At 44.9% G+C, this 24,346-nt stretch overlaps 1 protein-coding gene and 1 long non-coding RNA gene across 5 annotated transcripts in view; one reads left to right on the top strand and one right to left on the bottom strand.

Annotated features, from left to right (window-relative positions):
- The window catches only part of LOC146831401 (opsin-5-like), a 1,129,512-nt gene that overhangs the window by 194,848 nt on the left and 910,318 nt on the right, over positions 1–24,346 (bottom strand). The gene's annotated exons all lie outside the window — the stretch shown is intronic.
- Positions 19,178–19,581, top strand: LOC146831403 (uncharacterized). Its single transcript, XR_014961277.1, has 3 exons — positions 19,178–19,234; positions 19,338–19,460; positions 19,549–19,581. It is a non-coding gene; the product is annotated as an uncharacterized LOC146831403 (long non-coding RNA).

Raw genomic sequence — 24,346 nt, 5'->3', positions numbered from 1 at the left:
TTGCCACTCTGGAGCTGTGTCGAGCTTTCCTTCGTGTAAGAGAGAGCATTGGGTCTTATATATATATATATATATATATATATATATATATATATATATATATATATATTCACTGAAAAAACCATAGGTTTCATGCACGTTATAGTTAGGAATTGGCATTTAAAAAACCTTTGAAATACACTGAAAAAAAGGTACCTCCAGTAAGCGCCACAGAGCTGCGTTGCAGAGAGGTGTAAAAAGGGGCTTGGCCTCAGAACACCTGTCTGCAGCGCAGCTCCCTGGCGCATACTGGAGATGCCTGTTGGGGGCGCGTTTGCAGAGTGCTGCACGGAGGGGGCATGGCCTCCGGCACGATGCCAGTCTTTTATTTATTTTTATTTTTTAAGAAGGGGGGCTATGTGGTTCCCCTTCTTATTCTAATTTATTGGCCCTGATGACCCCATCCCCAGGGCCTGTCTCCTAATTATATTTTTTTGACCCCAATCCCCAGGGCCGGCCACTGTTTTTTATTATTTTAAAAAAATATATATTTATAGACACACCTAGGACATGCTGGACAAACCGTACGTACCTATCACCATGACGATTTGCGTGATATTCATTAAAAGGCGACTATGCATGCAATGAATCCACGTGGAATGTATTTACACCACTAGTGAAGCTCAGACATGTCTGATGCCCTACCGTGCCTAATCCCGGTAGACACCCTTGTCGTTTATTTATACAAACATGGGTAGCTATTGACGGGCACATTTAATACACATGCACACCAAGCCATTCAAAGGGGATTCAACAAAAATTCGACCAAAACTATGCAAGAAACCCCCCTCACGGTTAATAAAACACACATCCACTGCCGGATGTGTAATACTTTTCATTTTACTCTCTGGAAAGGCGACGAACATCACTTGAGAGTCACAGCGCACTCCTGACAGAGCCCAATGCTGTGTTACACCCACCATTGCCTGCCGAGTGCCACACACCTCTGTGTTGTATTCCACTAGCTAGTGCATATGCTATGACATTCTCTAGCCCATGTGCACTGTAACACCACCCCGTGAATATGTCATGCCACACTTGTCTTCGCACGGGTTATATTGCCACATCTAACGTGCCTTCCTCGATGCCTATGTTGTAACGCACAGTGCTATGCCATACATATTACAATCTGGGATCCATATCTTTGTCACAGTGCATATGCAACGTTACACTCCCCAGCACATATTTTATATTACAACTTTAGAGACTAGTTAGGTTACACAACACTGCCCTGTGCATATTACACTCCAAGGCGCATATCGCATAGCACGCGCTAGTGCCTGTGCTATCTCGCGCTCTCCAATGAATCTGTCATTGCGCACAATGTATTGCATATTATATTTCACGCCCGGTTCATCTTATATCACACTTTTTGGTGCATAGTTTATACCATACACTATATCTAGTTTTCATTTTCAATCGTGCTCTCAGGACTATGTTCAAAATAACACTGTGTTCACCTACCCTTTTCACGGGCATTACATTTTGCGATAGGGGGTGGAGGGTCAGGGGGTGTTTCTGCCAAGTGAGCCTGGAGTCACAGTCACAAACGTCCTCTTCTTCCTGAATAAAAGTGAGATTATGCTGCATACTTGTTCATATTTTAAGTAGTTCGCACAGACACAATGTTTTAAAAACAATAAAGTTCCTAATACCCGCCTTCTCTGAACAGTTAGCTTGCTGCCCCATCCCCCTCCTCCCTATCCTCTGTTGTGTGAATCCATGGACTAGCCTCCTCCCTCCTGCCATGCATGGTCTGATGTGCTGCCACTGCCCTCAATTTTGTATGATGTACCAGTCCACTCCTCCTGCCCTCCATTGCCCAATTATATGCCCCATCATTGACCTCCTGCTTAAACTCTGTGCTTAGCTTGCTGCCCCTATTCTCCTTCCCCCTGCCCTCCGATGTCTTTGTGCATGCCCCTGCTCCATCCTTTTTGCCCACCATGTCCCATGGACCTGCCACTCCGATCTACTCTGAGTGTTCTGTTGAGCTGCCACTCCCCTCCCACCTGCCTAGCATTGTCAGATGACTGTAACCTGTCCCTGCCACCTCCACCCTGCCTGTCCACATGCCATGCCCCTATCCTCTTCCTCCTGTCCTACATGGTCCATTGTACTGCCACACCCTTCTGCCCTCCCTGGTCTGTTGTGCTGCAACTGCTCCTCCTGCCTGCCCCGTGTGGTCTGTTGTGAGGCCCCTTCCCCTGAACTTTCTTGTCTGTGCACAGGTCCTGACCCTCCCTTCTATCCTCCATCGTCCTTTGTGCATGCCCCTGCACCCTCCTTCTTGCCCATCATAGCCATTGTGCTGCCACTAACCCTCCCACTTGCCATGCATGGTCTTCTGTGCTGCCATGGCCCCTCCCACCTTCCCTGTGTGGTCAGTTAGCTGCCCCTGACCCCCTCCCACCTTCCCTCCATGGTCTGTGTGTATGCCATCACAGTCTCACTGTTGCTCTTCATGGTGTGTCTTGCTTCTAGTGCCCATCCTGCCTGACCTCCATGGCTATCCTGCTGCTCCTGCCCTGCCCCTTTGCCCCCAGCCCTCTGTTTACATGTGCAGACCCCTACTCCCTCCCTCCTGGCTTGTCTGTTCCATTGTAATGCCCCTGATCCGTCCCTCCTGCCCTTTATGGTCTGTTATGCTGCAGCTTTCTCTCCTGTCTGTCCATTATGGTCAGCTAGCTACCATTGCCTCTTTCCCATCTGTTCTCTGTTGTCCATGTGCATGGTCCTGTCCCCTCCCTCTTGCTTTCTATGGATTGTTGGGCTGCACTCCCGTCCCGCATGCGCTGTGTGGTGTATTGTGCTGCTGCAAACCCTGATGCCTGCCCTGTAGGGTCAGTTTGGTGCACCTCTCCATGTCCCTCCTGTCCTCTGTTATCCGAGTCCATGTCCCTAGCCCATTTCCTTCCATGATCCAATGTACCATACTTGCGAACATTTTGAACTTGGTAAGAGGGAGATTTTGAAAAAAAAACTGGGGTATTGATTTTCCCCTTTGAGTTACATTGAAAAAGAGGAGATTGTAGACAGGAGACAGATCAAATAAAGCCCATTTGAGCTTAAAAACATTGGACGTTTCCTGGCTGAATCGGGTCTGTTGGCATGTATGGTTGTACTACCATTGCCTCTTCCTTCTGCCCACAATGGTCTATTACATTGCCACAGCCTCTCTTGCAAGTCCTGTATTGTTGGTTTGTTGCCCCTGCCCCCCTTTCCACTGCCCTCCATAGTCTGTTGTGCTTCCACGGCCCTTCCTGCCTGCTCAGTGTGGTTAAATTGTTGCCTTTGCACCCTCCTACCTGCCTTCAATTTTCAGAGTCCGTGCCCCTGGCCTCTGCCTCTCAACAGTATCCTAATGAACAACTAGATTGCTAACATTCTATATTTATTACAAAAGTGTGGAACGCCTGACATCATCTTGATGTAATCAAAACTGTAATACCTAGAGCATTTCCTTTAGAAATTACAGATATGAGAGGGTCTTATTGGCATCAAAATTATGGTTAGTGTGATGTCGGGCCTAGGGCCTAGAAATAAATCACTGGTCCACACGTGTGATGTGATAGTGGTCAGTGGAATGCCTGCCCACGCCCAGCGCCCTGGGCTTTTTATTGATGCTCATGCGTGCCGTCCGTGGGGACGTCGGGCGGACCCAACTACTGCCACGCTAAAGGGGGGGCGTGACCCTGACACACACACGGACCCTCGGGCGATGGTTTGGTCCGTTGTGCAAACACTACATTCCTCCTTTACCCAAAAATGAAAAACAAACAAACATGCCGCCTAACGCGGCCCAACAGCTTTAACAGTCTCTATGAGTCTCATGAGGGAAAACAATGGAACAGTCTTACTTGGTCTTGGTGGAGGTGCAGCCTACCATCACTCCAGGGGTTGACAGCGGGCCACAAAGTCTCGATACCTCTGGGATGGTCGCGGGCACGGGCGTAGATGGTATTTGCTCTGGCTGCGCCCGTCAGGTGGGGTGTGAAACATGTCCTCTGAACTATCCGCCTCCACCGTGTCCGGGCGGCTTTGCGTTCCGTGTGGCACCTCCTCTCTCTCGGTTTGCGTGGTAGAACTCGTTCCTGCACTCTCCGCCACGCGTGGCTCATCAGCTCCTGCGGGATTCCGAGGGCCGGGAGATGGCGCTGGGTGGTAGTCTTCTATCTCCGGAAGGTCTTCCTCCACTTCATACGGGACTCTCTTGAAGAACGATACATTTCTAGTGACTTCTTCACCACCCCTGATCGCCGTGATCAGGGTCCCTTTGACATTGGTGACAGTCCACGGGGCTAGCTCGAATGGCAGGCGGAACTTTCCTCCGGGGTGGCGGTCCTTCACTAGCACCCGGTCACCGACTTGGATCGTACTGTCAGCGGCTCTCCTCTTCCGGGAGGCTTCCTGGTTGGTCTTTGTTCGGTGTTCCGTGGAGCGGTTGGGTGGGTTTGGTGATGACTCCCACACGGGGTGGTGCGGGATGGTATCCCGGATTGCTCGGCTCAGACACAGGCGGCTCGGAGGGACCCCTGTGGTGCAGTGAGGCATCAGCCTGTACTTGCGCAGGAATTGGTAGAGAGCTAGCTCCAAGTTTAGGCCCTCTGCTAGGGCGATCTAAATAGTTTTGTTTAGAGTCCTCATCAGTCTCTCAACTTCTCCATTTGCTTGCGGCCACCTCGGGGTTATGCGGCGGTGCTTGATGCGGTGGGACTGCAGGTACTCGGCCAACTCAGCGCCGTTGAACGGTGGACCATTGTCCGTGCGCAGCTCACCTATGAGTCCGTGGGTGGCTATGATTTTCTCCAGCTTGGGGATCACCTCCGTTGCGGTTGTTGAGGGAAGGATCTCTACCTCTGGGTACCGCGAGTAATCATCTACCACCACTAGCATGTATCTTCCTCTAGGTAAGCTGCCAAAGTCAGCACTGGCTCGTACCCATGGTGAGGTAGGGCCCTCTTCAGTGATTACGGGTGCTGGGGGGTCGGGTAGGCTGGTCGCCAAACACACAGGGCACCGCTGGACCGTGTCCTCTATCATCTTGTCGAGTCCCGGGAACCAGAGCTTGCACCTGAGGCGGTTTTTTGACTTGACGATGCCTTGGTGGGCGCCATGCGCCAGGAGGGCGGCTTGCTGGGTGAGGCTGCTAGGCAGCACCAGGCGGGGGCCTCTCAGGAGACAGCCCTCGGGAGACACAGACAGTTCGTTCCTGACAAGGTGGAGCGCCTTCAGTGATGCTTGAGCCTCTGGCGTGCGAAAAGACGACGGACTTTGGAGCGGCTTCCAGTTTCCTGACGTGACCGCTCGGATAGCCATCTGGAGACAATCGTCCTCTTTGGTAGCTAGCGCCACTTCCTCCAGTGACATCGGCAGGGGTCTGGACCTTTCCACAATCATCCGGACATACTCCTCTGTGGCTGCAGCCTCCGTGGCTTCCGCGTCCGTAGCCGGGCGGGCATGTCTGGACAGGAAGTCGGCTGGGTTTTGGGCGCCTGGTCGGTACTCCACTGTGAATTGGAATTCTTGAAGCTGGAGTACCCATTTTTCTATCCGCGGGGGAGGGCGTGACGAGGAGCCTTGGAACAGCGGGACCAAGGGTTTGTGATCTGTGATCACCACGAACGGGTGTCCATACAGGTAAATGTGGAAGTGGCGGCACCCCCACAGGATGGCGATGGCCTCCTTCTCGATCTGCGAGTACCGCTGCTCCGTCGGTGTGAGGGTTCTGCTTGCATACGCGACGGGGGCCCACTCTCCACACCTCTGCTGCGCTCGATATCCCAAAGTTGAGCCAGGTGTAGCGCCAGAGGCCGGCGTGTGTGGAGAAGGTGGTAATTGGGCGGGAGTCCGGGTGCAAAGGGATCTGGTGATATCCTGATCTCAGGTCCATTTTTGAGAACCACTTTGAGCCCGATAGCTCTCCGACTATGTCATCTATGTTCGGCGTCAGGTGGCGTTCGCGCCTGATGGCAAGGTTGGGGATGCGCATGTCAACGCAGATCCGCACTGCATCCGGCTGTTTCGGCTTCTTGGCTACTACGATGGGTGACACCCATGGGGTGGGTCCGCTCACCCTTTCAATAATTCCTGCCTGCTCGAGTGCCCGTAGTTCTGCTTCCACCTTGGGTCGTAGGTGAAACGCAATGCGTCGGTGCCGGAGGGCCACCGGGGCGACTGTCCTGTCGATGTGGAGGTGTATGGCGTGTCCTTTGAGACACCCGATCCCTTCAAACAGGGCCACATGTTCCTGCACCATGTGGTCCAAGTTGCGGGTTTGGACGGTGAGTGCAAAGTGGATCAGGCCCAGGTCTTGGGCTGTTCGGCACCCAAGCAGGAATCCCGTTCCTTCCTGTGACACGTATACTTTGGTTTGCAGCCGAGTGGTGTCATGGGACAGATCTGTCCTGAAGGCCCCGCACAGGCGTAGGGGGCGATGGGTGCCGTAGGCGTATACTTGCACCCTCGTTGGATGGAGTGGCGGTGCGCTCCTCGGCGTCCGGTATACACTGGCGGCCATCAGGTTGATTGACGCACCGGTGTCGATCAGAGCGGCTACGGCCTGGTCTTGTACAGTGACTGTGCACATGGGTCCTGTCGAGGGCGTCGCTGCCAGGGTGTTGAGCATCCGCACGACATGCACAGAGGCTACGTCCGCCTCGTCGTCGTCGTCCATGTCGCTGCTGGTGGAGGTGCTGGGTAGTGGTATCAGCTGTCTTATCCTCCCAGGCGGGCCTCCTTGCTTCTTTCTTGACGTTGACAGGCACACACTCGCGAAATGGTTGGCTTTGCCACATGCGCTGCAGATTTTGCCTTGGGCCGGGCATGCTCCTCTGTGAGGCGTCACTCCTCCGCACCACCCACAGGCTCGGCCGGGGGATGGCTGGACTGGTCTCGGGTTTCTCCGCTGGGGTTGCTTCGTGCGAGTGTCGGCCACTTCCGTTTTGAGGGCGCACACCGGCTCCGTTTTGATTGCGACCGCCGGCTTCGGCTCCATGTGCGCGGCTCTGGCCTTGGACAGTTCCTTTGAGTGCCCTAGCGTGAGGATGTCACGCATGGGCATGTTGTCTGCCTCCAACACCCTCTCGCGGAGTTTGGATGACGCGCAGCCTTGGATGAACTGTGCGCAGATCTCATCGTCCGCATCGGGGAGAGTGCACGTGCTGGCTAGCTTCTTCAACCTGGCGTAGAAGACGTGTACCGACTCTTCTGGGAGTTGGCGGGCCTGGCGGAGCAGGAATCGTTCATAGTCAGCGCTTGCGAACGGTTCAAAGTACGCCGTGATAGCGTCGCGCAGTGTGGCGTACGTCATGGGCGGCCCACCTTCTACCACGTCTTTTGAAATGTCATGGATCGCCTCACCTCCGAGGTGTAGCAGCATGGCACGCCTCCGCACAACCGCGATATCCGCCGCCACGAAGTAGTTCTCCAGGCGTTCCACCCACTTCTTCCACCGTGCGGCTTGAGACGGGGGGGGTGCCGGTGACTTCGAAGGGCTCCAGGGGAGGCACGTTGGCCATGGTCGCCGAGGATGGCTGCGGGGGGCGTCACTGGCTCTCTTCGGGGAGTCACACCAACCACCCTGGCGTCGTCCGTGGGCAGGTAGTCTGCGCTGAGGGCCAGGGACCGCTGGGAAGGTGGCAGGGTCGACCAGAGACCTTCCAGACAGCAAAAACGGGCCTCACGCGAGATGCGTGGGGAATGGCAGGCCCGGGCCTCGTGTTGCACGCGAGATGCGTGAGATTCGTCAGGCGGGTCCCAGCGCTCCGCGCGTGCAGGCTCCGCTGGATAGGCAGGCTTCCGGAGAGGGAGGAGGCAGTCGTCGGGGCCCGAGGGAGCCGCCAGGAGCACAGCCAAGCAGGTGAGGCCAGCAGGGGGACCTCGCAGGGCGTCCAGGGGCCAGAGGTAGCGTGGGGGCCGGGCTGCTGCAGGTGGTGTGAATCGCTCCTTGGGCAAGAGCGTGGGTTTGAGATCGCGCGATGGGGTGGCGAGACCACTCTCGTCGCCAGTGTGATGTCGGGCCTAGGGCCTAGAAATAAATCACTGGTCCACACGTGTGATGTGATAGTGGTCAGTGGAATGCCTGCCCACGCCCAGCGCCCTGGGCTTTTTATTGATGCTCATGCGTGCCGTCCGTGGGGATGTCGGGCGGACCCAACTACAGCCACGCTAAAGGGGGGCGTGACCCTGACACACACACGGACCCTCGGGCGATGGTTTGGTCCGTTGTGCAAACACTACAGTTAGTGCTCTAAAAGACTAAAATAAGGACATATTTTCTGAGTTTTCAAATAGCGACAAAGCACTTTTAAATTATTTTTTATCTTTATGTTTTTTTATCCAGTTGACCACTTGATTAAATATTGCACTTAGGGGAGAGGATGTGGTGTTACTTCCAGAACTGCAGACTTTGCAACTGGGGAACCAGGTTGAAGTTTCTGCTTCAGCTCGACATTCTGTGATTCTGGTCAAATCACTTAGTCTCCCCATGTCTACAACCAAAATGAATTTGTTCTTGTGTGATGTAACCAATGCTCATGTAAAGCACTCCAATACCTGACAAGTCTGCACTATATAACGCTGCAAAAACACAAAATAATAAGTGTTTTGCACACTTCTGTCATTGGGCTATATTTGGGCTACATCTGGGTGATGTTGGGCTACATTTGGGCTCTTTTGTCTCCGGTGGCCATCTTGGGAGATTTATTTGTTATGAAGTTTCCTAATTTCCTCATGTACTGCAGTCTCCTCAGTAGGAAATGCTTTCAGTTTTTTACTTTGATTCCATCATGAAGGTATTCAGATATGTCACACATTTACCATACATTCTGAATGTTAGCACTCTAGTTGCTCATTAGATCACTGTAGTAAAACTACTGTTCACCATGGAAGTCTGCTCCTGGTATTAAAAGTGCATGTTTCAGTCTGCATGTCAGAATATTTTAATGAAATAGAAGAGGATTTAAGAAGTCACTCAAAATGTGCCCTCATTTTCTTTCTTCAGCATTAATCATAATTTCTATGGCAAAATTAACCCCCTCATTGTGTTCCTTTTTAAATTAAATGTTTTAAGTGTTACCAGTTTATTCCAATCAAGATGGCTTCATGTGTGCCATACTTTTGCCATAATGAAGACAGTAAGCGCTCTAGTTGTTTTTAAGAACATTCTGGGACATTCTGTCATTGGGCTATACTTGGGCTACATCTGGGTGATATTTGGGCTTCATTTGGGCTCTTTTGTCTCTGGTGGCCATCCTGGGAGACTTATTTGTTATGAAGTTTCCTAATTTCCTCATTTACTGCAGTCTCCTCAGTAGGAAATACTTTCAGTTTTTTACTTTGATTCCATCAAGAAGGCATTCAGATGTGTCACACATTTGCCATACATTCAGAATGTTAGCACTCTTTTTGCTCATTAGATCACTGTAGTAAAGCTACTGCTCACCAGGGAAAACTGTTGCTGGTATTGAAAGTGCATGTTTCAGTCTGCATGTCAGAATTTTTTAATGAAATAGAAGAGGATTTGAGAAGTCACTCAAAATGTGCCCTAATTTTTCTTTCTGCAGCACTAATCATACTTTTTATGGAAAAAAGAACCCCCTCATTTTGTTCCTTTTTAAATTAAATGTTTTAAGAGTTACCACTTTAATCCAAGCAAGATGGCTTCAGGTGTGCCATACGTTTATCATAAGTAGGACTGTTAGCGCTCTAGTAGTTCTTTGGAACACTCTGGGAAGCTGCAGTAGAACACAAAGGAATCAACTGACAGTCTCTGCCCTTGTTGGATGTACATGTTTTACTGAGAATGTCAGACTTCATTCTCACATGACTGAGAAAGATAATGTGAATTTACAGAAAATAAGCTCTCAGTTTAGCTTATAGATCACCTTCCAAACCTCTGTGGTAAAAGCATGAGAAAATATTTTTCTCTCAATCATGATATCCCAGCAGAAGGCTTTTTCACATGGTGAAATCACCTTAGAACATACCACAATTCCTAAAATGAGTATGGTACCATCAACAAATAATTTATAATGTAACTAAAGTCTTAAAACCTTCTATTAACAGCAATGCTTTTTAATGAGGTGCTATCATGTATATTGGTCCCAAGATGGCTGCCAACACTTCTTGGATGAAGTGCTGACAGCCAATCAGATCTCAGGATGAGATGTGTGGTTAGGCTCCGCCCACATATATATATGCTTTTAAATGCTATTTTCTCAGGAAATACTGAACAGATTTACACCAGACCTGCAAAAGGCACTTCCTTGACCTTATGGCTACCTCTCTGCCAAATTTCAAGTAATTCTGTTCAGCCGTTCGGGCTGTAGCTGTGTCTAAAGGTCCTATGGAAAAATGCATGGGGAAAATGCGTTTTGGGACCCCCCTTTTTTCTCGGCCCCTGCTTGATGAATCACCCCGAGACTTTCAGGGTAGGAGCTGAACGGAGCGCCCCATTAGTTTTGAAAATTTCGCGAGGATTCGTCAACCGGCGCCAAAGTTATTCAAAATAGAATTTTGAGATTTCCTATGGAAACTAGGTTGTAACTATAACTATCCACTGGCGACCGCCAGTAGATAATGTATATATATATATATATATATATATATATATATATATATATATATATATGTATAAGTATCGCTACACCCCGCTTGCTGAATTACTTTGGGTGGAAAAACGGACGACGAACCCAATCTTCGTGCAATATAAAGGTGTTTATTTGTTCAGTGAACGACCAGCTGCCATGATGCGTTTCGGCCAAACTCGGCCTTGATCACATGACGCGCTAGCTGAGCAAGAGTGAGACATTTAAAGTGGTAGTTGCCTGCACATGTGGCGCGACAACTTCATAGACATAAACATAATACTATATAACATGATTCATATGTCCACTGATAGCGCAAAATACAGCAATAAATACCAAAAATGCTCAAAAAGCAATTCGATTAGTATTTACAAAAATAACAACGATAATTTAATGTCAAATACATTAAAATCAAGGTTGTACAAGCACACAAGTCCAAGCTAAAAATTCATTAAAATATATATTTTCGATAAAATTAGAAAGCTTGCAAAGATCATGTCATTGACGTATCTGCATGGTGCAAATAGGGGGCTGTATCTGGTTAAATCCAATTATCTTGCCCATCAATCTCAAAAACTGTATTGACAATGCGTATGCTTGTACTTAAATGCTGTAAAAAACAGGTCCATATTGATGTCTGTATTGCAGATCTCATATACAGTGCTTATGTCTAAAGTGCAAAAAATGTGCAAATCCTATGAAATCTAAAATTCATATATTATATATAAAAGATCATAAAAGGATCCTTCATATAAATATATAGAAAATAGATAAAAAATATGTGTAGGTGAAATAAAATATTCTATTAAATATTAAAAAAAACATAATGCAAGGTGTAGCGTGCTGAATGGAATCATGTTAAGATCAAGGAGTTACCAAATTTAGAGAGATTCAATGCAGCAATTGTCATTATGATAGTGATATGCTTGGTATTATCTGGTCCCAGGTAATTTATAACCAAGTATAAAAGTCCTCGCTCGAGTTGTGTCCATTGGGATTTGTAGTATCGAGTTCGAGGATGTATCTTGTTTCGAGGCGTCTGAGCTTAGCCTCTCGATCACCTCCCCGTCTGCATGCTGGTACGGAATCAATTAGAAAATATCTAAAATCCTGAAGGTTGTTTGCATGCATTTCCTTGAAATGACGTGTAAATGGATAGGTGTTGTCACTGTTTGTAATTGCCCTCATGTGCTGCAGTGTACATTTGTGGGCTTGCAATTTAATGCCGCTCATATACTGCAGTCCACAAGGGCAACTCAACACGTATACCACATATTCAGTCTTACATGTCAGGAATTTGGTTATTTTGATAGGATCCTTTGTAAACGGGGAAATGAATGAAGTAGTATTGACCCCATATTTACAAGCCCTAGAGTAGTGCTGGGACAGTTGAAGAATCCTTTCCTGACCGTTAGCCAATTTACTGGTTTTTTTTTTCTTCCAGGCTACTTCTGACTATTGTGTCCCTCATGGATTTAGATTTTCTGAAGGATGATGCTAGGTTTTACTGGTAGAGAGTTTCCAATAATGGGGTCACCCCGTACCACTTTCCAATTTCTATTGATGATTCTACGTACAGTGTTTTGTTGCTTGCTGTATGTAAGAATTAGTCTAGTTTCCGTCATATTACTGTCATGACTAGAGGAAATCTTAGAAGCCCTGTTGTTTAATAGGTCCACTCTTGCTTTACTATTGGCTTTCGCGATGGCCACATCTATTGTCTCCGTTTTATAGCCTCTCTGCAAAAATCTAGCTTTGCTGAGTTCCTGTGCTGCCACCAGGTCCTGGTCATTACTGCAGGTACGTTGTATCCTCAGCATCTCTCCATATGGAATACTCTGGATGAGATGCTGAGGATGATGACTAGTTGCATGCAGCAAACTGTTACCTGCTGTGGGTTTACAGAAGAGTTTTGTCTCTATCTTGTGATCCTTGATATATACCTCCACATCCAGGAAGCATACAGATTCCTTGCTAATTGTGGCTGTAAAGTGCAAGTTTATGTTGTTTTTATTTAAATCCAGTACAAGCTCCTGAGCTGATTCGATTGTACCACGCCATATGACAAACAAGTCATCTGTATAACGTTGCCAAACCTTTATCTGGGTGTCAACTATAGTTGTGAACTCTTTCCTCAAGATCACTTCCTCCCACCAGTCCATATGAAGGCAGGAGTTGCAAGGTGAGAAACAAGCTCCCATAGCTACTCCTCTTGTTTGTTGCAGGACCTGGTTTTGTAATAGAAAGTAGTTGTTGTATAGACAATACAAACTCATGGCTAACAACATTTTGTTGTGTTCAACCAAATGTAAGGGCCTGCTATTGAAATAAAATTGTGTAGCTCGAATGCCATCCTTGCGGTGTATGCTTGTGTACAAAGATGTAACATCTAGACTCATCAACAAGCAATCAGGTTCCCGTATCATATTATTCATTTTCATAAGGAAGTCCCCAGTATCCTGTACAAAGGAGGGAAGTCTCTTTACAAATTCTTGTAAGAAAAAAATGAATGTACTTAGTTGTGTTTTAAAGCCACCTATAGCTGAAATTATAGGTCTGCCAGGTGGAGTAGTGGCATTTTTGCGCAATTTGGGAATAAAGTACATAATGGGCATTACAGGATGTTCATTTTTCAGAAATGTATATTCGTCCATGCTAATCAACCCAGTACTTCTCCAAGCACTGACTTTTGAAAAATATTCAATCCATGATGCACGTACGATTTGAATGTTAGTCCTCTGATAACAATTTACATCATCCAGTTGTTTTGTAGCCTCTTTCATATATTCTTCTTTTGGCCATATAACAATGTTCCCAGCTTTGTCGAAGTTCCTAATTACAATTTGTTCGTTTTTTTGTAGCTTTGCCATTAGTCGGTGGTATGCCCTTTGTTGATAACTCTGTCTTTGTAATCTTCTGGTTGTTTGTATATTCAATTTCTTACTTTCTGTAGTGACCAATTTGTTGAACACATCCAATGAGTCTCTGATGGTTATGGGTTGAAATATTGATTTGGGTTTAAAATTTGTTTGAACTGTGCCAAATACATTGAGACTGATGTTTTCATCTCTGTTGTTATTATTGGTACTTTCATGTGCCAAATCCTGTAAATTGCTCAGCAACTCTGCATCTGCAGCTGTTAAGTTTCCATTAGATTGGGCGATGTTATAGATGTTACTTTGTATTGATGTGAGTGGTATTTTCCAAGCTTTAATTTTCAAACAAATTTGAAAATATCCACACGCATTTGTGCGTAATCAAAGTTCTTTTGCGGACAAAATGACAACCCCCAATTCCAACAATTTAATCTCTGCTTTATTCAAACCAATTGTGGACAAATTGACGACAGTTTTGTTTGAATCTGTTTCTCTTGTTGTTACTTGCGATTCCATCTTTTTTTGTATTGTGTTTTTTTGTTGTTGCTGTTTCCTCCACTTTTTGCATTTGCGCCTTTCTCTACGTTTTTGGTTGAGCTTTTGGTTGGTTGTTGAACTTCTTTGCGGGGACGTAGTGTGTCTTTGCGGTCTTGTCTCAGACAGTTTACTTCCTCCGCTAGTGTGAATGCACGAAACCCCAATTGAGACGTTATTTTCAACTGTTCATTTTCAGATTCACTATCCATATTTGAGCTCATATCAGAGGTTGAGACTGATGTTGATGCTGCAGCAGCCTCTCGCCCACCTGTTTGTTCGTCATCTAGAGCAACTACTTTTTTTACTGTTTTGATGGAGTCAAACTTTCTGGCAAAAGTGAGAATGCGCCCTTGCTCATAATCTTGCTTGTCTCTTTGAAACTTATAAGCCTTGCGCTTTTTGATTACTTCCTCATCTTTTACCAGTCTGATCAACATCTCTTCACGACATTTTGTGATTTGTGTTTGCAATTTAACAAGGATGATCACCAGTTTTTTAGAAGATTCCAAGTTACATTCTGTCCACTCGCCTAACATCTGTTGGTCTGGGTTTTCATAACTGGGGGCTATCATAATATGCAACCCTCTTGGAATGCATCCTACTTGTAAATATCTCTCTAGAGATCAATGCTCCCACCACTTTGCTTGCTCCATACGCATGGCTTTCTCTAGTTTCTTAAATAGTTTCTTAACGTTCGTTTGCCCTCCGTTACTCTGACTGCTGTGAGCCAATAACTGTTGTACAGTACTTGGAGTATCATTAAACATTTCATCATCCGCTGCCTCGCGGCTCCCCAGCGCGTCTGCAGAAATGGCGGATACACTTAATATTGATAGACGCTGGTATGTTTTTCCCTCGTGTTTAAAGAGCAAATATGCAAAGTTGCCGTGCTCCAATGCACACATCCCCAACCGGACACTTCCATACTTTTTCCTACCTTGTGCCTTGCTGATGGTCTGCGCGTCCTCCGACCTGTAGCCCGCTGCTGCACAACTGGTAAAAAGAACACTCTTGGATGTCCGGGGGCTGGTTGCGACATTCTCGTGTCGAGATTCCAGGGAAACAATTTCCCGGCCACAGCCAGAAGCAGCTTCCTGTCGCTCCGCCCAGTACAGGGAGGGGATTCACCAGTACCGGGGAAGCCTTCCCGGTATCAATATCGCCACACTCTGCTTGCTGAATTCCTTTGGGTGGAAAAATGGACGACAAACTCAATTTTCATGCAAACTATGTAGTTATAGTTTGGATTCCTAGGATTAGGAATCTCCATGAAACTTTCCAAACATATAGCTTTTTGCACATCGGCAGAGGATGGATAGTTTGGCGATGACTGTTCAAGGGAGTGCAAAGATAAAAAAGGGGGGCACCCAAAATGCATTTTCCGTAGACCTTTGTATCTCACATAGCATGAAAATGGCTTAACGGATGTACATGAAAATTGGCAGAATTAGACATTATCGCACAAACATCATCCTTTTGGATGCCACAGATAAGTAGAATTTTTTCAGTTATAAGGCATTTTAACTTAGTGATATTTGTTGTTGCAGTAGTTTTATAAAATTCTGCTGTATTATGCGGTATTTTGCAGAATTAATGTGGTACACAACAATGAAAATGTATTATGTGATTGGCTAATGACTGCCTTTTGAAAAACTTAAAGGCAGCTATTTTGTTTTTAAGACACTGTGGCTGTGTTCTGGGTTATGCGGTTATATAAATGTATTAGGTTTGATATTGTTTCCCTACCTATTACAACATTATTAAAGTGGCAATAGGTAGGGAAAATTAATTATACGTTTCTGTATATTTTCATAATAATGTACAGAGTGCCGCGCTATTGCCTTGGAATTAATGCAGTACTTAAATACGTTTTTTTTTACATGAATATGATAAAAAATAAAAAATATACTGTACTACACTATATTTCACAAATATAGTGTATTACAGTGCATTTTGAATGTTTAACATATTTAAATGTTCCCAAAATAGTCTACGGAGTTCGGCAGTAATACCTACAAATTAAAGATGTACTTCAGATGTTTTTTAAAAATGCACAGTTCTCACGAAACTGTTGTAAAAATATATAGCAGATTATAAATACATTTCTCACTCACTTTAGTTAAGTGGTAATAGATAGGGGACATAAATAAAACCAACTATTTATCTGTATCTAAGACCCTAACCCAGAACTTAGTGAAACACAGAATGCAGACAAACTGCACTGAAAACAACATGGTTGCCTTTTATGTTTGGTAAACACAGCCATTAGCCAAACACATACTGCCTTAGCATGCGCATATATCTTTGTATACCACAAACTTCCAACAGAATTTCCAACAACCGCCTTTTTTAGGACGAGGCCAGCGGAAACCCCGTGGCAGATCCAGATTTTCCAACCAACCATGGGAAATGTCCACAAGACGCCAAAATTACAAAAATTAAGCACTTCATTGGCTGGAAACTTGCAAAAACCACAAGAAATCAAATTTTCGTCCATTTTCAACTTATCAGACAAAACTTTGACAGCAGACGAGTCCAGTGTATTAGAAAAGGGCTTGTCCTTCGTTCCATCCAAAGCAACCAACTTTGTTCAACTTAAGACAGAATTCATTGAATTCTGCCGTAAGATACGTTTAATGACTTTCTTTCGGGATAACCCATTGCAAGCGAATACTGAAACAACAGGGCTGAAGAAAAAATCTACATTTTGCCCACCATCAGCAAAAACTCCTAAAGAAGTGATTATGTTTGAGAAAGTAGTTTTATCAGCTATCGCTGAAGTTGAAAAACAAAAGAAGAGATCTGTCAAATATAACATTACTAAAGTTCAAAAAGAGGCGTTGATTGACCTAAAAAATGATCCATCTATAGTAATTAAACAAGCTGGTAAAGGCGGATCCATTGTCATCTGGGCTATTGAACGCTATACAGCAGAAGTGATGAGACAACTGTCGAACGAACAATGCTATAGGAAGTTACTCAAAGACCCAACGGCCGAATTACAAGGCAAATTATTCAGTATTCTTCAAAACGGATTTGACCTAGGGTTTCTTGGCAAAAAAGAATAAGAATTTTTAAAGAACAAAAATCCTCGCACACCTATCTTTTATGTACTTCCCAAAGTACACAAAGATCAGAACTGCCCCCCGGGACGGCCAATAGTCTCGGGCTCTGAATCACTTACTGAACCAATTTCAAAATTCAAAGATTTTTTTCTAAAACCCTTTATGCAAGGGGTCAAATCATACCTTCAAGACACTACGGGTTTTTTGATCAAACTGAGCTCAATGGAATTTGAAGAAAACAATCATTTTCTTGTCACACTAGACGTGACTTCACTGTACACTGAGATACCACAAGACGAAGGGTTGGCTGTCTTGGAGACATTCCTCAATAGTAGACCTAAACCTGAGAAGGTGCCCACACAATTCCTTATGGAATTAGCTACCTTTGCTCTTAAAAACAACTACTTTTGCTTCGCAATGGGGTGTCCTTTTGCCCCAGAGCTGGCAGTCCATCATATGTCTAAATACGAGGATCGCTTCATATATAACAACAATCCTTTTTCAATTTACATCGGGAATTGGGTCAGATACATCGACGATGTTTTCTTAACTTGGACTGGAGAAGAAGACCAACTACAAGGCTTTGTAGATTGGTTAAATAACAGAACACCTGACATAAAATTCAGCCTGAATTATTCCAAATTTCGAATGCCATTTCTGGACGTTGAGATCTACCCCAGTAAGGGCCGTCTTGTCACCACACTCTTTAAGAAAAAAACGGATAGAAATAAAGCATTGCATTACTCAAGCAACCATCCGCGCAGCCTAAGGGACAATCTGCCTTATGGCCAATTTTTGCGAATTCGTCGGAACTGTTCATTTAAGGATGAATATTTCCACCATGCTGAAAACTTAAAGATCAACCTTCTCTCCAGAGGCTATCCCAAAAAACTACTGAAGAAAGCTATTAAACGAGCTTGGTGGACCCCACGAGAGGCACTTTTGGAAAGGAGGGACAAATGCAAAAGGGACAGGATCGTTTGCGTATCTACCTTCAGCCCTACTTCCAACTGGTTCAAAAAGATTATCTCTCAAAATTGGCATTTGGTCAGGAATCTCGACACCTCACTGACAGAACCTCCACTGTTTGCTTTCAGAAAAGATAAAAGCATTGCTAACCAGATAGTGCGAGCAGCTTTGCCAAAAACGAAAAGTCTCAATATGAGAAGTTTTCTAAATCTTCCTCCACTTCAAGGCCACCACAAGTGTGGCACATGTACTTGCTGTGAGTCAACCATAGAAGGCAACCATTTCACCCACAGGGGAATTAATTGGAAACATGACATTTTTTCAAATTGTAAAACAAAATATGTGGTGTATGGTATTCTATGCCCATGTAATAAATTGTACATCGGGAAAACAAATCAAGAGACGAGGCTCCGAATACAACAACATAAATCACGAATACGCAAGAATGTGCAAAATGCCCCACTGGTCAATCATTGGCATCTTAACAACCATACGGAAAATGATGTTAAATGGACCGTGATTTCCAAAGTCTCACAAGAGAGCCGAGGTGGTGATCTTGATGCGAAATTGTTAAAAAGGGAAGCCATGCTTATCATTAAATTCAATACGTCAGTGGACGGTTTGAATTAAATTTCTGAAATTTACAACTTGTGAAGTGTCCCCAGTCTCGTTTGGTTCTTTTTACACAAAGTTCGGCAATTCTCAAACATGCACACATGATTCATGCCAACATGTGTTTCTCATGGCCAACTCAGAGTTCGTCCACACAGCGTGCTGGATTTGTCCTCCTTTCATTTTGATAAAGTTCCATCGAAAAAACATCAGGCTTAAACTACATTTCCCATGAACCCCGCACCATCTTGCTACGATTTTTTCGGGCCCCTAGAAATACTTTGAACGCCCTCCTATCACGACTTTGAAGCTCATGCAATCGAAACTATTAGATCATCACCCACATAGAATCACTCCCGTGATGTTATTTTTATACGCATAAGACGGATGAGTCAATCGTTCCTTGCAAACCACAAATCCCAGGCACCCATTACGGCGGATACAAGGACCGTAAAAGAGACGTCACTTCCCCTTGGATCTTCAACCTGAACGGCGGCAAACGCACGGAGAGAGGATTGCTTTAACTTCTCACAACGATTGCTCTGAGGTAAGCGCGATCGTATCCCGGAGCTCCGTGTCAACAGACAGTGGAGAATATCCTTCTAGAGGGGAAACCATTAACGGGCTTCTTTTCTCTTTTTGTCTGTCAGAATATATGAACAATTAAAAAGGCTTTTCTTCCATTGGAAGCCGGTGGACTGCTCAAATTGGAAATAGCAAAACTACCTCCCGCCGTCAGAACACACTTCATTGACATCACATTAGCCTGAAAAGTAAGACTACCACATAGATCACTTCGGAACTTTAAAGGTTTTGTCCAAAGGTGACGTACTTGCTAATTTCTTTCCCCCTTCCTTTAAGGCTTTTGGTTTCATGGTCCATGTTGAAAGCCCCTACTGTGCACACCTAGTGGCAGGTAAGATGAGAGAATGAGACATGCGGCTTGACAGTCAATTGGCACAGGGTCATTGGTTAGTATTTAGTGTTGTTTCTGTTTCATTTCAGAGGGTGTTGGTCCTGATGAGAATCCCCACAATTGAAGGGATTCGAAACGCGTAGACCCTTCGTCGCTGTTGGCCAATTATTTTCAAAATAATGTTATGCAAAATATTATAACTGTTTCAACTTGTATCTGCCAATGGCCTGATGCATTTTTTCCTACAGTGTATTTTTTCCACATTTAATTACTGTTTGTTGTCAAAATAGTGTTTAGTCTGTGTGATTGTTGAGGTTGCCTGTTTTTCCTGAGTGAATGAAGTATGCTAGTGATGGTGTCGTTTAAATTTGTCTATGCAATGTAAATAATATTATTGATGAATTTTTTCTATTTTGTGTGTCTTTTTGGAATGTCATAATTGTCATAGTGAAACCGTGCAAAATAATAAGCAAATGTATGGTATTAAAATAATTTGAATTAAATTCAACGGAAAAGGTGGTTGGCAGTGAAATTGTTTCATTCAGTTCACGGTCTACAATTGTGTCTAAAGTTAAGTGCAGCAGTGGCACTATCGCTGTTTTGTTAATTACCACAAACTTACAGCATTACACAGCGGCAAAATATATAACTAAGTATTTTAAAACTTATAACATTAACACTACTGACACTATTCACACATACTACCAAAACTTCCCATTTACACCCAATAATGTATTTTCCTGCCACATTACATCTACATCCATTCACACACTTTCCACATGTCTGTTTCAATTACCACAGTCCACGATACGCTATTACACTGTACGCCACTCTACTACATCACTCAGCTATTTCCCACCCCGTTCTACTCTAATCCACACCACACCACTCAACTCAGTACCACTACACTGCATGCTATTACACTCTACACCACTCCATTTTTTGACACTCCAGTGTATGCCACTCCACTGTATCCACCTCCAATCTATGCTTCTCCACTGTATGCTAAACCTTTGTCCCCAACTCCACTCTATGACACTGGACTCTATTCAACTTTATGTCACACTACTTTATGCCACTTCAGTGTATACCACTACACTGTACACTACTCCACTCTAAGCTACTCCAGTCTGCACTATTCCACTGTTGGCAGCTCCACTCTATGCTGTTACTCTACATACCACTACACTCTATGCCACTCCAATCTATGTCAGTCAACTATATACCACTCCACTTGTGACAATCCACGGTATTCTATTCCACTCTCCACCACATCACTCTATGCTATTCTACTGTATACCACTAGACTGTACCTTACTGACCTGTATGACTCTCTATGCTACTCCACTGTACGATATTACACTCTATGCAACTCCACTCTTCGCCACTCCACTTTATGCTTTATCCCAATATGCCACTCCACTCTAAGCCACTCCAGTGTACACAACTACACTCTATGCCATTCGTATCTATTCCACTCAACTCTACCCACTCCACTGTACACCACTCTACTGTTCCAATGTATGCTATTCCACACTCCTTCACTCCACTTTACACCACTCCACTCTACATTGTTCTGTGGCATGACACTAGACTGAACCTCACTACACTGTACCATGCACCATTCCACCCCAATGCACTGTACGCTACTCCACTGTACGCTATTACACTGTACCACACTACACTCCATGCCATGCCATGCCACTCTTCACCACTCCACTGTATGTTATTCCAATGTATGCCACTCCACTGAAAGCTTCTCCACACTACGCCACTCCACTGTACCCCACTCCACTCTACTATATGCTATTCCACTCTAAGCAACAAAACTGTACACCACTCAACGCTTCGTTATTTGACTCTATGCCACTCCACTCTACCCCACTCCAGTGTGTGCCACTCCACTGTACGCTATTCTACTGTACACTGCTCCACTTTACTCCACTCTACTCAACTTCACTATTTGCCACTCCACTCTACGCTACTCCAATGTGGGCTATTTCAGTGTATGTTATTATACTATATGCCATTTCACTGTATGACACTCCACTCTACGCCACTCCCCTTTACGGCATTCCACTGTACACTATTCGACTTAAAATCATTCCACTCTACCCCACTCCACACAACTCCTCTCTATGCCACTCCACTTTATGCCACTCCTCTTTACGCTAGTCCACTGTACACCTGTCTACTCTATGCCACTCTACTCTAAGTCACTCTACTCTGCAGCACTCCAATGTACAATACTCAGCTGTGTACACTGCAGTCAACACCACTCCACTGTACACCACTCCACAACACTGTACTCTATACTATTCCACTGTATGTAACTTCACTGCACCCAACTCCACTCTATGCTATGCCACTCTACAGCACTCCACCCTACACTACTCGACTATACATCACTCCACTCTAAGCAATTACACTGTATGCAACTCCACTCTACACCACTCCACTGTATGCTACTCCCTTCTACGGCACTCCATTCTACCCTACTTCACTCCATGCCACTCCACTATGCTACACTCAACAACACTATACTTCACTCAACAACAGTCTTTGCCTCTCCACTGTACCACACTATACTGTGTAGCACTACACTGTACAACAACGTACTCCTGTCAATGCCACTGAACAGCACTCTACTTTAATCTATAGCACTTTACTTCACTCCACTGTTATAGTCCATATAGGTACCCCAATATCGGCTCAGGTAACATCCTGACCCTTCACCTATATTCTCCCCTACATTACACACAACGGTTCTTGGGGAACGACCTTTTACCTAGATAGGACACTGCACACAGGACGCAGGGTTTTCCCTAGTAAAAGCCTCATACATCATGCATGAGGATTCTTGGAAACTCAGCTGGACTACCATCTCCCGCATAATAACTATGAATAAAGTTCATTCCCTATGACATCCTAAGTCTGACAATGGCACAGCAAGGTAGAACCCCTGGGGACACCTTTGGGTATATAAACATCACATATTGCTGAGATAGTCAGAGGAGAACAAGGACTTCTCTGCCGATAGAGTGACTCGAGACGCTGAGGCTCTTGCATGCAGTTACTCCAGCTCGCAGTGGTCTGACATCCCTTGCGGGGTATTCAACTCGAGACCAAGGCGGGGTCCCACAGTCTCTCACTCCAGGTAATGGGGTTGACTTTATCATAGAGGGATTCTTGGCTTTACACCTACATACATGCTAGGTACACTTAGGTACATCTAGTTACGGTTGCATCGTAGGAACACACATTAACTTCTGTCATGTATTTTATGTACTTGCCTGTATCCATGGTTTTAGCACATTGGAAGACATCTACCATCCCTTTACTCTGTTAAGTGTGCTTCTAATCATTTATATCTGTTTCTGTCTAATGGTTGTTTCAGCACACCTATTTTGTCACTAGAATGACGCTGGTTCAGTAAATGCTTATTGAAAAACCGTCCCCACCGTTTATTTTGTGTATCTCTCTGAGACAAAGTGAGCACGAGTGACTGAGCAAAAAGTATAGCACTGTTTTCACGATCCCTGAGGGATCAGGGTTGTCATGTTCGATAGTTGTCAACAACTATTCTATCCTTGGTAAGAGGGGTTTCTAGTGGCACTGTGAGCTAGTTGGTATACAGGGCAACATACCCGGTAGGGCGGTCTTGAAACAGTCTGGACACCAATCCCAGAGTGTATGTTGTCTAAACCCGCAGATCCTACATAGGTTTTATAGAAACTACACAACACCACTCCACTCTACGCAACTCCCTCCATGCCACTCCACCCAATTTAATATATTCCAATCTATGAGACACTACTCCACTGTACTCCTCTAATGCACTCTACACCACTCCATAAAACGCTATGCTATACCACTCAACTGTCCACCAGTCTATCACACTCTACCATACTGTACCGCACTCTATTCTACTCCACGCCACTCCACTGTGCAACACTTTAATCCACTCTTTGACACTCCACTTCACGACACTTTTCAACACTCTACAACACAACACTCCACTCCACAGTACCACACACCAGTCCACTCTATAACACTTTACTCCACTGCATACTACACCACTCTACTATACTCGACTCCGCGCCATTGTACTCTAGAACACATTAATCCACTCTATGCTATGTCACTCCACTAGACTCCATTACACTCTACTCCACTGCACCTCACTTTATCCACTCTATGGCACTGTACAACACCCCACTGTACATGTACTACCACACTCTACTCAACTCTACGCAACTCCACTCTACAAAACTCTACTAGGCTCTGTGCCACTATACAACACTGTATTCTACCATGCACTGTAATGCCATAACTGTTCTTGTAAATACTTTTATTTTAGATGGTATAACTGATATATTATAGAAAGGTTTAAGTGGTGCATGGAGAAGGAGCGAGCTACCATTAACGTAGTGTTGCTACCAAGTTGAATACACTGTGACTGGAGGTATGCTAGTTATAATAACTTGAAGGTGTTGGGCAAATTAAAAATAAAAGTTATAAGTATAGTTGAAGTCTGGTTTGTAGACAAAGAATAAATACAATAATATCAATTCAAAGGTGGTGTGTAAATTATACATTTATGGTATAACTATGAATTAAGAATTTTTATCGCTTCTGTATTTTAAGTTTAGTTTGTATAAAGAGAATAAATAAAGGCTTCATAAATATAACAAAGGTGTAACCTTTGTTTTGTCATTGAATACATGTTTTCTGTGTGTATAT

Source organism: Triturus cristatus, chromosome 5_1 (assembly GCF_964204655.1).
Source record: "Triturus cristatus chromosome 5_1, aTriCri1.1, whole genome shotgun sequence".
In the NCBI taxonomy this organism is placed as follows: domain Eukaryota; kingdom Metazoa; phylum Chordata; class Amphibia; order Caudata; family Salamandridae; genus Triturus; species Triturus cristatus.
The sequence above is the reverse complement of the archived record's forward strand: the minus strand, read 5'-3'. Positions and strand labels throughout refer to the sequence as shown.